This window comes from Tamandua tetradactyla, chromosome 11 (genome assembly GCF_023851605.1).
Source record: "Tamandua tetradactyla isolate mTamTet1 chromosome 11, mTamTet1.pri, whole genome shotgun sequence".
Taxonomy (NCBI): domain Eukaryota; kingdom Metazoa; phylum Chordata; class Mammalia; order Pilosa; family Myrmecophagidae; genus Tamandua; species Tamandua tetradactyla.
Window position 1 is genome coordinate 77,388,370 of NC_135337.1, and position 14,973 is coordinate 77,403,342.

Below are 14,973 nucleotides of genomic sequence, written 5' to 3' on the forward strand. Positions count from 1 at the left end.
TCAAGGTTCATCCATGTTTTCGCATGTATTAGAACTTCATTCCTCTTTGTGACTGAATAATATCCCACTGCCTGAATGGACCACATTTCGTTCATGCATTCATCTGTCAATGGACACTTGTTTCCACCTTTTGGCTGTTGTCAATCATGCCGCTATGAATATTGGTGTGCATTCCACACACATACCCTTTAAAATCCTCTCAATACCCCCTATGACATAGTACTAATGTTATTATTCCTCTTTTACAGATGAGGAAGTAGAAGTTCCGAGAGGGACAGCCACCTGCCCAAGGTCACACAGCAAAGGCGCCCTTACCACACCACCCAAGAGAGACTGAGAGAGAAAAACCCAGTGCTGGGGAAATTCCAGCAGGTTCTGTGTGTGGGGAAGAGATGTAGGGGTGTGGGGTAAGTAGAGAGGCCTCACTTTCTTCCTTCACTTCCCCCCTCAGAGGGCCCATCTCTTCCCACGTTTAGCCTTCAGGATAGGTGGTGGTTTGGTTGCAAAGTGCTAAGAATATCCATGAACAATTGGAAGTGGCCTTGAGGTGTCGGAGGTGCAGAGCAAAAGGTGTGTGTGTGTGTGTGTGTGTGTGTGTGTGTGTCTCGCTTTGTTCATGCACCTCCCCTTCAATGGTCCCCTCCTGTACCTTCTGAGATGTATCTGCAATCCTTGGGACGCCACGATTTGGAGCTGGGGGCGGGGAGGAAGCCACGTGGTCATCAACTTTTTTTTTTTTAATACAAATGAAAGTTTATTGTATAAAATTAAGGCTTTGGTATTCCACAGCTCATCAAGGCTAAAGAAAGACTGGATTATTTCCCAGTGCTTCACAAATATTTTGCTTTCACTGTGTCCTGTCCTTAACTATTAAAAATGGCCGGACCAAAACGTTATCAAAACAAACGTTAGAAATACCACGAGCCTTTCAAAGAAGACTGTCCCGATGTTATTTCTTGGTGTAGGTGATCTTCATGGCATCGGATGGTGTGATTTTTGTTTGTTTTCATTCATTCAGATGTGCAAATCTGGAGTTTAGGGTTATCGGTGAGTCTGACGCCCTGGTCAATTCGTCACTGAATCTTGTCAATGTACCTTCCCAAATTGCACTCAGATCCATCCAGTCTCTCTATCTTCACTGCCAGCCGCTTAGTTAAGCTACCATTATCTTGATTAACTATTTGATCTCTCAGGGTGAGTTATATATGCTCAATCTGGGTACTGTCAAAGAAACAAAAAGTCAATATATACTTCAGGTATGACTCAATTAATTAACTAATTAATCTATTTATTTTATACGATTTATCATTTTTATTAGAGCATTAGTCACACTTCCGAAGGTCTAGAACTTTCTTCTGCTGACTTGGACACTTAGGTTTCGTGGAAAACTAAAGACATCGTGCTTGAATAATTGTTTTCCTTTCTGGACTTTGACCAGCATTACTTGAAAGATCGTACTAAATATAGCCTCAACTTTTTCATTAGTTTCTTAGAAGATCTAGTAAAATTTTCAAAGAAATTTATTTATATTTAGATCTTCCTTTCAGATGTTTCTTTCAGTACCAGTCTTTCCATTCATCATTTCTTAAAAGCTTTTTTATTGTATAGTATAACAAATATACAAAGCAAAGAAAGAAAAAAGCAATAGTTTTCAAAGCACTCTTCAACAGGCAGTTACAGGACAGGTCCCAGGGTTTGTCATGGTGTGATTGTAAATCCTTGTAACGCATCTCTGGCAGCATCAACCTGCCTATCGTTTTCAAATTCAACCAAAGCAATGTCATGTCTTCCAAGTACCAAACGAGCTCCCTTAAAATCAGGGAAGTGATGAAATAGCATGGATAACATCATCTCGTTTGTCTCTTCTGGTGGGTTATTAAGGAATAAAATATAGTTTGGAGGATCATCAGGAATGTGAAGATTTGGTGTTATGGTTGAATTTTCTGTTCCCAGACCAGGTTTTTTTTTGGAGGGGGCGCTTTTTTCTTTTCCTTGTCAGTGAACGTGCCACGCATTTTAGATATTATATCAGTGTGGGGTTTTTTTATTTGTTTATTTTTTTAAATACCAAAAGACACAAAGCAGCTGCAAACATTCCTATTTTGATCATTCTGTTCTACATATATAATCAGTAATTCACAATGTCATCACATAGTTGCATGTTCATCATCGTGATCATTTCTTGGAACATTTGCATCTATTCAGAAAAAGAAATAAAAAGACAACAGGAAAAAAATTTATACATACCATACCCCTTACCCCTCGCTTTCACTGATCACTACCATTTCAAACTAAATTTATTTTAACATTTGTTCCCCCTGTTATTTATTTTTATTCCGTATGTTCTACTCATCTGTTGACAAGGTAGGTGAAAGGAACATCAGACACAAGGTTTTCACAATCACATAGTCACATTGTGAAAGCTATATCATTATATAATCATCTTCAAGAAACATGGCTACTGGAACACAGCTCTACATTTTCAGGCAGTTCCCTCCAGCCTCTCCACTATATCTTGAATAACAAGGTGATATCTACTTAATGCGTAAGAATAACCTCCAGGATAACCTCTCGACTCTGTTTGGAATCTCTCAGCCATGGACACTTTGTCTCATTTTACTCTTCCCCTTTTCGGTCGAGAAGGTTTTCTCAATCCCTTGATGCTAAGTCTCAGCTCATTCTAGGATTTCTGTCCCACGTTGCCAGGAAGGTCCACACCCCTGGGAGTCATGTCCCACGTAGACAGGGGGAGGGTGGTGAGATTGCTTGTTGTGTTGGCTGGAGAGAGGGGCCACATCTAAGCAACAAAAGAGGCTCTCTTGGGGGTGACTCTTAAGCCTAATTTTAAGTAGGCTTGAACTATCCTTTGTAGATATTATATCAATGTGTTTTTGCGTGCTGGATTCACATTGGTTTTCCATAGCATGGAAATCCTTGTAACTGGCTCAAGGCATTTGTGCACGAACCCAGTTCCTCAAATATAATGAAGGCCTACCCCCTCAAGTTCATAATCTTTAAAGCTACGCTATTTACCATATGGCCAACCTGAGAAACAGCGCATACAGGGATCCCTTCAATTCTTTTTGTTGTTGTTGCATTGGCCCATTTATTGGTAAGAAAATCGGGACTCAATAACGTTCAGCCTAAGCTCCACCAATTCTTCTTTTTTAATTTTGTCATTCATGGTGTTGATATAAATTGTATGATTGGGTCTGATATCCATGTTTTTGTTTAACTTGTCCCAATAACCTGAGGCCTGCGCAGTCTCGTGCAGGCCCTGTCATCATGTTTTGGTAGGGAAGGCCATTTCTGTATTTATAGGCACTCCATTGACTGTGGAAAGAGTGGGATGTGCCCTCTGGAATCAGACTGCCAGGGTTAAAATCACCCCTGCACACCCCCTCCCCCTGGCCGAATGTGCGACTTCACCTCTCTGGGCCCCAATCTCCCCATCTGTAAAATGGGTGTCTGGGAGGTAGAGATGTGTTATAAGCTTACCCAGTGCTCAGGAGTTCTGTAATAAATGTTAGCTCGTGTTAGGATTGTAGGTGGCAGAATTTAGGGGCTCCAAATGGCACGAGTCGTGGTGCTGGTAGGAGGTGGTGCCAGTGTGGGCTGCAGACAAAAAAAGGATCATTTGATAAATCAATGACAATGGCAAAGATTCAGTGGAATGGGGGAGTTGCCAGCTTCCGTGAACCTCCGAGGCTAATCAATCAAAGAATTGCCGTTGTGAACTTGAGGATAGATATGTTTCCTGTGGTTATGACACTGAGGGAACAAGTCATTTAAAAAAAAAAGGACTTGTCAGTAGCAAGAATTCCTCTTAGTTGCAACAGCACTTTTGCAGGGGGCTGGTAAGTGAGATTGTTTATGAAAGTCCTTGCTCTCTCTCTTTCTCTTCCTCCCTCCCTCTCTCTCCTTTTCTCCCCAGTGCATGGCTCCTAGAACAAGCTAAACTCTCTGAGTCTCAGTTTGTCCACCTGTAAAATGGGCATAATGAGAGTCCCAACATCTGAGAGTTATTATAAGGTAGGGATTAATCAGCCGGATCAATACCTGGCACCTTTTCTGTGTTGATTATCATGATTTTCTTAATTCATTATTTTTTTTTGGGGGGGGTGCATGGTCCGGGAATCAAACCTGTGTCTCCTGCATGATTAATTCATTTTTAATTGATAATATGTCATTACAGTTCATGGAGGATGTCAATTACATAAGAAATGACTTACCGTTTTAAAATGGTTTGAAACAAACGCTATCTATTCTTGTAATTTTTAATGAGCTTTAATTATAAAATGAACATCTGGTTCATCAAAATTCAATACAAAAGGGGGTACAATATTCAACAGGGCTCTCACTCACCCATCATTACTATCCTTGCCAGTTTTTTTTTTTTAACATGGGCAGGCACCGGGAATCGAACCCGGGTCCTCGGGCATGGCAGGCAAGCATTCTTAGCGGCTGAGCCACCGTTGCCCACACTTGTTTTGTTTTTTTGTTGTTTTTTTCTTTGCATGGGCAGGCACTGGAAATCGAACCTGAGTTTCCCGCATGGCAGGTGAGAACTCTGCCTGCTGAGCCACCACGACCCCCCCCCTCCTCGAGAGTTTCTTATATCTTTTTCTCCTAGCGATTTCCCAAGCATGCTTATTTTTTAAAAAAACATTTTTTATTATAAAATATAACATATGTACAAAAAAAAGAAAGAAAGAAGGAATATTTTTCAAAGCCCAAGTCAAGAAGTAGTTACTGAACAGACCCCAGAATTTTTCACGGCCACAATGAAACTATCTCAGATTTTTCTTATGCAAGAAGCTTGCATAACAGCAGCCTCCAGAATAGCCTCTTGACTCCATTTGATCTCTCAGTCACTGACGCCTTATTTCACCTCACTTCTTTTCCCCCTTTTTGGCCAAGAAGGTATTTGTTGATCCCAAGTCCAAGCATGCTAATTTTTATGCTCCGGATTCCACCATAAACAAGGTGCCATTCTTTATTTAAACCAGTTGTAGAAGAAAAGAGGTTTTAAACAGGGTAAGACAATGGGTAATTGAAGCTGAAGGGATACAGACTGTGCAACAGGACTAGATACAAAAACTCAAAAATGGACAGCACAATAATACCTAATTGTAAAGTAATCATGTTAAAACACTGAATGAAGCTGCATCTGAGCTATAGGTTTTTGTTTTGTTTTGTTTTGTTTTGTTTTGATTTTACTATTATTACTTTTATTTTTTTCTCTATATTAACATTCTATATCTTTTTCGGTTATGTTGCTAGTTCTTCTAAACCAATGCAAATGTACTAAGAAATGATGATCATGCATCTATGTGATGATGTTAAGAATTAATGATTGCATGTGTAGAATGGTATGATCTCTAAATGTTGGGTTAATTTCTTTTTTTCCGTTAATTAAAAAAAAAAAAAAAGAAGGGATAATTGGAGATGAAGGGATACAGACTGTACAACGGGACTGGATATAAAAACTCAGAAATGGACAGCACAATACTACCCAATTGTAATGCAATTATGTTAAAACACTGAATGAAGCTGCATGTGAGGTATAGGTTTTTTGTTTTTGTTTTTTTTTTCTTTCTATTATTGTTTTAATTCTTATTCTGTTGTCTTTTTATTTCTTTTTCTAAATCGATGCAAATGTACTAAGAAATGATGAATATGCAACTATGTGATGTTATTAAGAATTACTGATTGTACATGTAGATTGGAATGATTTCTAATTGTTTTGTTAATTCTTTTTTTAATTAATAAAAAAAAATACAAAAAAAAAAAAAAAGAAAAGAGGTTTTAGTATGAAAGCAACAAATCTATTGCCCCACATATTTATGTGCACGTTTGAAATAGATGAAAAGTTCGACTTGTATAAAAGCATATAAGCAAATCCTCCAGCCAACACAACAAGCAAACTCACCACCCTCCCCCTGTCTAGGTGGGACATGACTCCCAGGGGTGTGGACCTTCCTGGCAACGTGAGACAGAAATCTTAGAATGAGCTGAGACCCAGCATCACGGGATTGAGAAAACCTTCTCGACCGAAAGGGAGAAGAGTGAAATGAGACAAAGTGTCAATGACTGAGAGATTCCAAACAGAGTCGAAAGGTTATCCTGGAGGTTATTCTTACGCATTAAGTAGATATCACCTTGTTATTCAAGATGTAATGGAGAGGCTGGAGGGAACTGCCTGAAAATGTAGAGCTGTGTTCCAGTAGCCATGTTTCTTGATGATGATTGGATAATGATATAGCTTTCACAATGTGACTGTGTGATTGTGAAAACCTTGTGTCTGATGCTCCTTTTATCTACCTTGTCAACAGATGAGTGGAACATATGGAATAAAAATAAATAATAGGGGGAACAAATGTTAAAAAAAAAAAAAGTATATGAGTAAATCCACAATAGCCAGAAGGTGGAAACAAGCCAAGTGTCCATCAGCGGATAATGGATAAACAAAATGTGGTCCATCCATGCAATGGGATGTTATTCAGCCATAAAAAAAGAAGTGAGACCATGGTGGCTCAGTGGCAGAGTTCTTGCCTGTCAAGCCAGAGACAGGGGTTCGATTCCCAGTGCCTGGCCATGCGAAAAAGAGGGGAAAAAAAGCGACGTCCTAATATACGTGACAGCATGGGTGAGCCTTGAAGACATGATGCTCAGAGATTTCCTTAACGTGAAATATATAGAAAGGGCAAATTCATAGAGATAGAAAGCAGATTGGAGTTTAGAGGTGACGAGGGTGAGGGGAAAGGGGGCGCTTATTGCTTAAGAAGTATAGAGATTCTGGTTGCACAACTTTGTAAATGTAATTAATGCTGATGAATTCTACACTTAAAAATGGTTAAAATGAAAAAGCAACTAAAGAGACAATGACAATGAAATGCAAAACATGATCCTGTACTGGATTTAAATAGTGAAAGAGGAAAGGCTGAAGGAATATTATTGGCTCACATGAAAAAATCGGAATATAGACTGTAAGCTTTAGATCAATGTTAAATTTCTTGAACTTGATAACTGCACTCCAGGTGGTTACATAAATTCATTTCCTTGTTCTTAGGAAATGTGCCTGGAAGTATTATGAATTTATGCAGCATGATGTACGCAAGCTACTCTTAAAGATTTACAAAACAGGTACATAGAAGGATGGATGGATGGATGGACAGATAGAATAATATAGCAAATGTAACAAAACATTTAAATTGGTGGATCTGGGTATCTGGGTGGGAGCTCTGCCAGAGTTCTCTGTATGGAATTTGCATTATTTTTGCAACTGTCCTGCACATTTGAAAGGATTTCAAAATAAAAAGTTTAAGAAAAATATGCTTAAAATGGCTAAGTGTATATTTCATAGATTTTACCACACATGCACACACCTGTATGAGTGCAAAATCCCTCCCGGACCCCAGGTCCCCATCCAAAGGCCACCACTAACCACCCTGCTTCCCATTTCATAAATTATTTGCAGGGATAGTCTGTGCATTTACCCAACAGTATTACCTTGAATTTTATCTTCATAGATGGCAGTTTAGTTTCACAGTTTAAGAGCATAAATTTTGGAGTCAAACCTCCTGGGTTCAAATCCTCTTTTCGCTACTTAGAAGCTGTGTGGCCTTGGGCAAGCCGCTAAACTTCTCTGTGCCTGGTCTACTGCCCCGTAAAAGGGGGATGGCATAGCAACGAGGTTGGGGGGGGGGAGAGTAAATGAGTTCCAAATGTGACATTTCCTTAGATGTCTGGCACCTAGTCCCTTTATTCCATGCATGTTATTCTCGGACATAAAAAGGGATCTGACGCAGCCAGTATTTGCAAGAAAATTTTCCCAGACTGGGATCCCTATGTGATTTTGCACTTTTCTTCCCTTTTCCTCTTTCTTCCTCGTATCCTTGCTGGAGGTTCCTGGAATGGCTAGACCCAGGTCCACCAGCCCTGCCCACTGAGAAGGCCTGTTTGGGGCAGGGGCACCTCTGCAAACACAGAGATGTATGGAGGGAGGGGCGTGGTCTGACGTTAGGGCTGAGGCTTAGGGCCCAGAGAGGAGCTGATGGGGAGGGGGAAAGGGAGCTTGGGGCTTTGGGGGCAGCTGGTGATGCCCAGCTGTGCTCCTGCTGACACCTAATGGTAAAATGGTCTTATGGTCCCTTAGGGCCCAGGCAGCTCTCCGAGGTGGTAACTCCTACCCCAACACCCAACTGCCCCCCCCCGCACCATCCTCCAATCCCCACCCTCTCTGCAAACATCTTCCCAACCCCAGGATGACAAAACAGGCTCAGAGAGGGAAAGCGACTTGCTGGATGTTACACAGCACTGTCACAAACCCGTGTGGGTTTGAGAGGTCCAAGAGACCATTTTAAAGGAGTGGGGGGACCAGACCTCTCTTCCCCATAAGTGAGCTTTAAAGGCTTTGACAGGGCTCACAGAGGAAGGTGACAAGTCCTCCCAGATTCTCCTCCTCCACCAGGAAGACCACACATACCTCTCCCTCTCCAAGCATTTTCTCCCCTTCTTGTTCACAATCTCAGCTAATGTCTACTGAGCCCCTAGAGACACTGGGATGAGCAAAATGTATTAAAAACAACCACAAGTAAACAAATAATAGGAAGGAAAAAATCCTGTCCTTGTGAATCTCACAGCACAGTGGGGGAGACAGAGGGGGAAAAAGTATAAAAATCTACAAAGGGGGTTGCTTCCATGACTAATAAGCCATTGAAAGAACCGATTGGCCCTGAGTTTGTGGGTGCTGAGATAGGGAAGACAGGTTCATGGGTGTCAACATTGCACAAGATGGGGTTGAAAGCCCAAGAATGGATGAGGCCATCTGGAGGGGTGTGGGTGGAGGAGCGATGAGATCCGAGAACCCAGCTTCTCTGACAACAGAGAGAAGAGGGAGGCTAAGGAGGGGTCACCAGGGAGGAGGGAGGGAAGCTGGGAAGTGGGGTTCCAAGTGAAGACGGTACTCCCAGGGGGAAGAAAAAACCAGCCCGGGTCAGACACAGGCAGGGGGCTGGGGAGGATACGGGACTGAGGTAGTGAGTGCAAGAGGGAGCACAAAAGGGAGCATATGCTGGGCTGTCCCAGCCAAACCCTAGGGCACGGTCACCCTAACTCAAGAGAGACTGAGGGAAGGGGAATTCAAGACCAAGGATGGAGAGCACTTGTTCAAGGAGTCTTGTTGTTAAGAGAAGCAGACAAATAGGGCAACACTGTGTCCTAAATGTAGCAACATTGCTGTCCAGAGCAGCTCTGTACAGACAGTGAAGAACTGGAGTAACTTAAATGTCCAGTAAGAGGGAATCAGTTAATTAATTGCAGTTCTTTACGCAATGGCTCTGCCTCCCTCTCTCCAAGGTGAATCCCTTCATTGCTTCAACCTTCTCTGAACCTTTTTTCTGCTCTAGTTGTTCCTCCAAAACAACGCTCACAGAAAACCTTCTCAACCAAAAGGGGGAAGAGAGAAATGAGACAAAATAAAGTGTCAATGGCTGAGAGATTCCAAACAGAGTTGAGAGGTTATCCTGGAGGTTATTCTTATGCATTAAATAGATATCACCTTGTTAGTCAAGATGTAATGGAGAGGCTGGAGGGAACTGCCTGAAAATGTAGAGCTGTGTTCCAGTAGCCATGTTTCTTGAAGATGATTGTATAATGACAGAGCTGTCTGATGCTCCTTTTATCTACGTTATGGACAGATGCGTAAAACATATGGATTAAAAATAAATAAATAATAGGGGGAACAAATGTTAAAATAAATTTAGTAGATTGAAACGCTATTGATCAATGAAAGGGAGGGGTAAGGGGTCTTGTATGTATGAATTTTTTCTGTTTTCTTTTTATTGCTTTTTCTGAATTGATGCAAATGTTCTAAGAAATGATCATGATGATGAATATACAACTATGTGATGATATTGTGAATTACTGTTTATATATGTAGAATGGAATGGTCATATGGTAAGAATGTTTGTGTCTGTATGTTGGTACGCTTAATAAATAAAATAAATTAAAAAACAAAGCAAATAAAAAATGCTCACAGCTGTTACCAGTGGCTGCCATTTTTTCCAAACCTAACTGAAACTGGTAAGTTTTCAATTATTTTACCAACTTCTCAGCAGTCCTTGGCCCTGCTGACCCCTTCCCTTCTCCTGTCTTTAAGAAGACATTCTCCGGGTCCTCCTCCTATCTCTCTGTGTCCAGTTCTCTTTCTACTTTGCAGACGCATCCTTCTACCTTGGTGCTCTTTAAGGCTCAGGTTTTGTTTTCTTTTACGAATCGCTTCTTGTCTCACACTCTGCACTCCTCCTCGGGCAATCTCATCTTCCCCCCAGAGGTTCAACCATGGTCTCTGATGATTTATATTTGCACTGTCGGTCCACATGATTCACAGATTCGTGGTCATTCGTGGATGCGAACAGAAGTGCAAAAAAAAATTGAGTCACACAATGACCTCGTTCCCATTTGAGGTTGAATCAGGCTATGCCCTGCCTTTCTGTCCCAGTTCTCAGGCTGTCGGCGAGTGCCCTTTGTGCAATCTGAGTGCCATGCTCTTATTTTTGCATTTCTGTGCTTTTTGTGGCTGGTTTTGCTGTTTAAAATGGTCCCCCAGAGTTGTGCCAAAGTGCTGTCTAGTGTTCATAAGTGTGAGAGGGCTCCGATGGTCCTTGGAGAGAAAATGAGTGTGTTAGAGGAGCTTCCGTTGGATGTGAGTGTTGGTGCCACTGGGTGTGAGTTCAGCGTGAATGCATCCACACCTTATTTAATGCGCTCCCATAACCTGGCCCCCTGTGATTTATGATTAAATTTGCTTACTTATATGTTCAGAGACTTTGTTTAAATGCTGCTCTAAATGTTCAGAAGGTGATGATACTGTTTCCAGATGGTGTTACAACGCAGCAGCCTCTCAAAGGCTGGTGAAACAAGGATCTGCCGGGGGAACCACTGTTTGAAAATTTAAGGAGGAAGCTAAATATATAAAGTAGCTTTAAACAGTAATCCACATAAAGCAAAGTTGCTTCTAGATCGTTCCATGGTGAGGCTTGCAGGAAGTATCCCTGTATTTCTCCCTGGGAGCAAGTGTTCAGTATTCACCAACTCAGGGTTTGCATAACTACCCCAAGTAATGACAAGCAACTGTCTTTCAACAATTCTGACCCCTCTATGGCCAGGACTTGATTTTTTTTTTTTTTTGTCTCAAAGGCACCTCTAACTCAGTAAGTCACAAATTGTCCACTTCCCCATACATTTCGTCATCTGGAAGGATCACTGCTGCTGCTGACGTCTTATTTATGTTGCAAACCCAGTCCATCACCAAAGCAGTTTGACCCTTTCATTCCTCCTACTTTCTTTCTCCTCTCCTGCCCCCCTCTCCTTCTACTGTCTTTAAAGAGAAACTGACTGGTTCTAAATGCTAACAAAGTATCTCCCGGTGATGAGACGAAAAGCCATTGAAATTCTCTTCTTTCTATTTTTCTGACTTTTTTTTCCCTTTCCGATTTTCTTGCACCTCATGTGCAAAAAATACATAAAAATCTTTTTTTAGAAAGTTCTCTTGGAAAGTGGTTTGGAATGAAGCAAAATGGAAAACATATAGAAACAGACTTAAGGGACTCTTAAACGTAGCTTCTCTCTAAGAACTGAACCAATGGCTTGATTAAGCGTGGGTTGCTGGGCAAATTTTTGTCTTGAGCTGTTTAGATAGAGAGTTATTGATGATAAAGTAACAAAGGTGGGTGTGTTTATCGGATCTTTTCTTGTTCATTTTCCTTCTGGGCATTCAGGAAGGATGGAAATGAGCTGGAATGATCGCCAGCAATACTATTTATATCACAGACTACAAAGTAAGCAAGTGAAACATGTTTTTCTTTCTACAAGAGCATCAAAAAATGCCGACATGCGTAGGTTTCTGTGGTGTAGCGGTTATCACGTTCGCCTCACACGCGAAAGGTCCCCGGTTCGATCCCGGGCGGAAACAACTGTCAGTTTTCAGTCTTACCTTCCACCCCTAACTTACTTCCCACTTCAAAATTGTTTCAGAAAAAACTTGCAGATGAATTCTGCTTCATGCTTTTATTTGGAATAATAGTTTCAGCGAGCTGCTGCAAAATAAGTCCCTTTCTTGCGTTGGCCGGGAATCGAACCCGGGTCAACTGCTTGGAAGGCAGCTATGCTAACCACTATACCACCAACGCTCCACGACAGTGATAGCTTGCCTGTCTACTTTCCTAGGAGTGTCACTGGTTCGACCAGGTTATACCAAGTTGCGTGGGGGTGTCTCCCTCCCGCACCGGAAGACGCATCTCGTGGGATGTTCCACGCTGCTGGCGAGGGCCGGCTCGAGTCCCCCACCACCCCCAGCACCGCGGGTGCTTTGGTGCCGCCCGAGCGGTGGCCAATCCCAGGCCGCCTCCTCGGTAGGTCGACTTCCGGGTCAAAGGGGCCGGAGCCGCTGGGTCCCCAGTGTCCGCTGCCGCCGCTGTCCCCCGCGCCCGCCACTTCCGGGGCCGCAGTCCGGGGCATGGAGCCGCGAGCCTGAGGCGCCACCGGCCCCGGACGCCCTGCCCAGCCCGGTCGCCGCCCCGCGCGTTGGTGAGCAGCGCCCGCCCACCCCGTCCCACTTGGGCTCCCACCCAGGACCCGCCATTGACCGGTCCCCTAAGCCTTCCAGCCCCCAGGGCTCGGCCTCCCGTCCTTGGCCACTTCTCAGCCTCTCCTCACCCCAGCTCGACCCCGATCCCCACCCTATCCCGTTGCTGCTCAAGCCAGGCTGCCAGCCACCTACCTTGCTTTGGCCCGTTGGAGGATTGACCCTCTTCCAGCTAAAGCCGGTGACCGCCTCCCCTTTCTCTGCTGCCTGAGGGCCCCACCTGCCCCTCTCTCCGTTCAGCCACATACACGATGTGTGAGAGCAGAGGCCATCTCTGTGATTAGTAACCTTTCCTGTAAGGTCCAGCCCCAACTCTCAGCTTCCCTTTCCCAGGCCTGTCCAGACGCCCATCTTTTTCCCACCCAGGCTTAGGCCCGCCCTGAGTGGTGCAGCTGAACCCTCACCAGTGGCCTTTTCCCTTTGATCACCCAGGACCCCTCCCCTGTCACAGGCCAGCTGTGAGGAAGTTGCTTGCCTCCGGCCCAATAAGAAACATGCTTTTAAGGAGCTAGGAGTAAAGTCCCAGAGGTGGGGGCTGTGGTCATCCCTCCCTCCCCCCCCATAGTTCCTGCTTGGATCCTGGGGGATTCCGGTCTCGTGGAAAGGTTTTTTTCCAGTGTGCAGCTCAGACTTGTAAGGACTGCACTGCAGGGCTGTGAGGTGTTAGCTGTGGTGTGTCCAGGGAGAGAGAATTAGGTCTGACAGTTTGCCACTCCCAAGTGGAAAGAGAGCCGTTGGTTAGTCAGTTCCTCCAAGCACTGTGTTAACAACACTTTTATTCCATCAAGGTCGGTGTCTCACTCCTACAGCTGAAATGGAAGCTACTTGGACCATTTAGAAGGTCAGTTGAGCTGGTGTTGGGCAGCCTAAAAAGGCTGGGATGTGGGCTGGTGGGATTCATTTGCCTGCCCTGGGACAGAGAACCCAACAGAAAATGCTTTTCTATGGCTCTGGAGGTGCTGCCCATTGCAGTGGCTGCAGCTTTCTGTCGCTTGCTGGAGTGCTACTTCATGGTTACATTTTGCCTCCCCTCTTCCATCATGATTTCTGTCCTGTGGCCAGAAGTGTGCTGCTTTGTCTTTAAGCACCTGGACAGCTGCCCTGTCACGGGATCTGGCTTGTCGAGAAGGTGGTTGGCTGTCAACTAAGCCACGGTCCCTATGGCTTTAGATTGCGTGCAAGGGAGGACGTTGACTCATTCATTCCACCCAGAAGGTTTAGTGAGCACTTCCTGTGTGCCAGGCATAATTCTGGGCTCAGGGAATTCAGCGGGGACAGGACAGATGCCAGCCCTGCTCCCATGGGGCTGACGTTCCAGCATGGAATGCTCACTCACAGGGAGTAGGATCTCTCTGCCTCGGAGCCGATGGCACTTGGGACCAGATTATTCTCTGGGGTGGGGGCCATCCTGGGCACTGGAGGGTGTTGAGCAGAGTCCCTGGGCTCTACCTATCAGATGCCAGGAGCTCCCCCCTTCCCCTATTGTAATGATCAAAAATGTCTCCAGACAACTCTGCAGTCTCCTGTATGGCAGAATTGCTTCTGATTGAGAGCCTCTGGGTTAGGGGAGTCCACTGACCCTCCCTTCCCCCATAAGAGGCGCTACATCCCATAATCATCCTAGCTACTGACGTTCTAGAAAGCTTCACATGTTTAAATGTACTAACTGAGTAGGGGGTAGGGCAAAGAGGACCAGAAGCTGGGGGATTGCCCTAATTTATATTTTCTAACCTATCAGACACCTACTCTGGTGTATAGTGTGAACTAGGAATAGAATTCAGTTTTTGTCCCAATTAATTAATGCAGAGTTTCTCTCCCTTGGTACATTGACTTTTGGGGCCAGGTAATTCTCTGGAGTGGCGCTGTACTGGGCAATGGAAGGGGTTATGCAGCCTCCCTGGGCTCCCCCCACTCAATGCTGGGAGCACCCCCCCCCCCCCCCCAGTCATGAGAACCAAAAATGTCTCCAGACACTGCCCAATATCCCATGGTGGGGGTGGGGGGGTGGTGCAGAATCGCCCCCGATGGGGAACTCCAGTCCTGGAGCAATGGGGTATTGGGATGGGAGTGGCGAGGTAGTGTCTGTGGGTTAGGTATCCAGGGAAGACCTTGGAAAATGTGATTTGGGGACCCAAAGGATAGGAAGGCACAAATGATACCAAAAGCAATGAAAGAGACTGATAGATGCCCAGGCTCTGAGGTGGGATATGCTGGCATGTGGAAGGGAGAGGCCATTGTGACCGGAGGTCAGTGGTCAAGGGTAGAGGGTCGGAGGTCAGGTCAGGAAGGCTGTCAGGGACCTGGCTATGGTGAGGAATTGGGGA

The 14,973-nt window shown here is 44.4% G+C and overlaps 1 protein-coding gene, 2 non-coding genes and 1 pseudogene across 5 annotated transcripts in view; 2 read left to right on the top strand and 2 right to left on the bottom strand.

The window, feature by feature from the left end:
- Positions 1-854: 854 nt before the first annotated feature.
- On the bottom strand, positions 855-3,223 carry LOC143649603 (U2 small nuclear ribonucleoprotein B''-like; annotated as a pseudogene).
- Positions 3,224-11,904: 8,681 nt separating this feature from the next.
- Positions 11,905-11,977, top strand: TRNAV-CAC (transfer RNA valine (anticodon CAC)). The gene has a single exon. It is a non-coding gene; the product is annotated as a tRNA-Val (tRNA).
- A 145-nt stretch (positions 11,978-12,122) lies between these two features.
- On the bottom strand, positions 12,123-12,194 carry TRNAG-UCC (transfer RNA glycine (anticodon UCC)). The gene has a single exon. It is a non-coding gene; the product is annotated as a tRNA-Gly (tRNA).
- Positions 12,195-12,445: 251 nt separating this feature from the next.
- DPP9 (dipeptidyl peptidase 9) overlaps positions 12,446-14,973 on the top strand; it is a 47,319-nt gene continuing 44,791 nt past the window's right edge. For all 3 annotated transcript variants that reach the window (XM_077121076.1, XM_077121077.1, XM_077121078.1), the window contains exons 1-2: positions 12,446-12,591; positions 13,438-13,490. The gene's annotated coding sequence lies outside the window, so the exon portion shown is untranslated. The remainder of the gene's footprint in view (positions 12,592-13,437; positions 13,491-14,973) is intronic.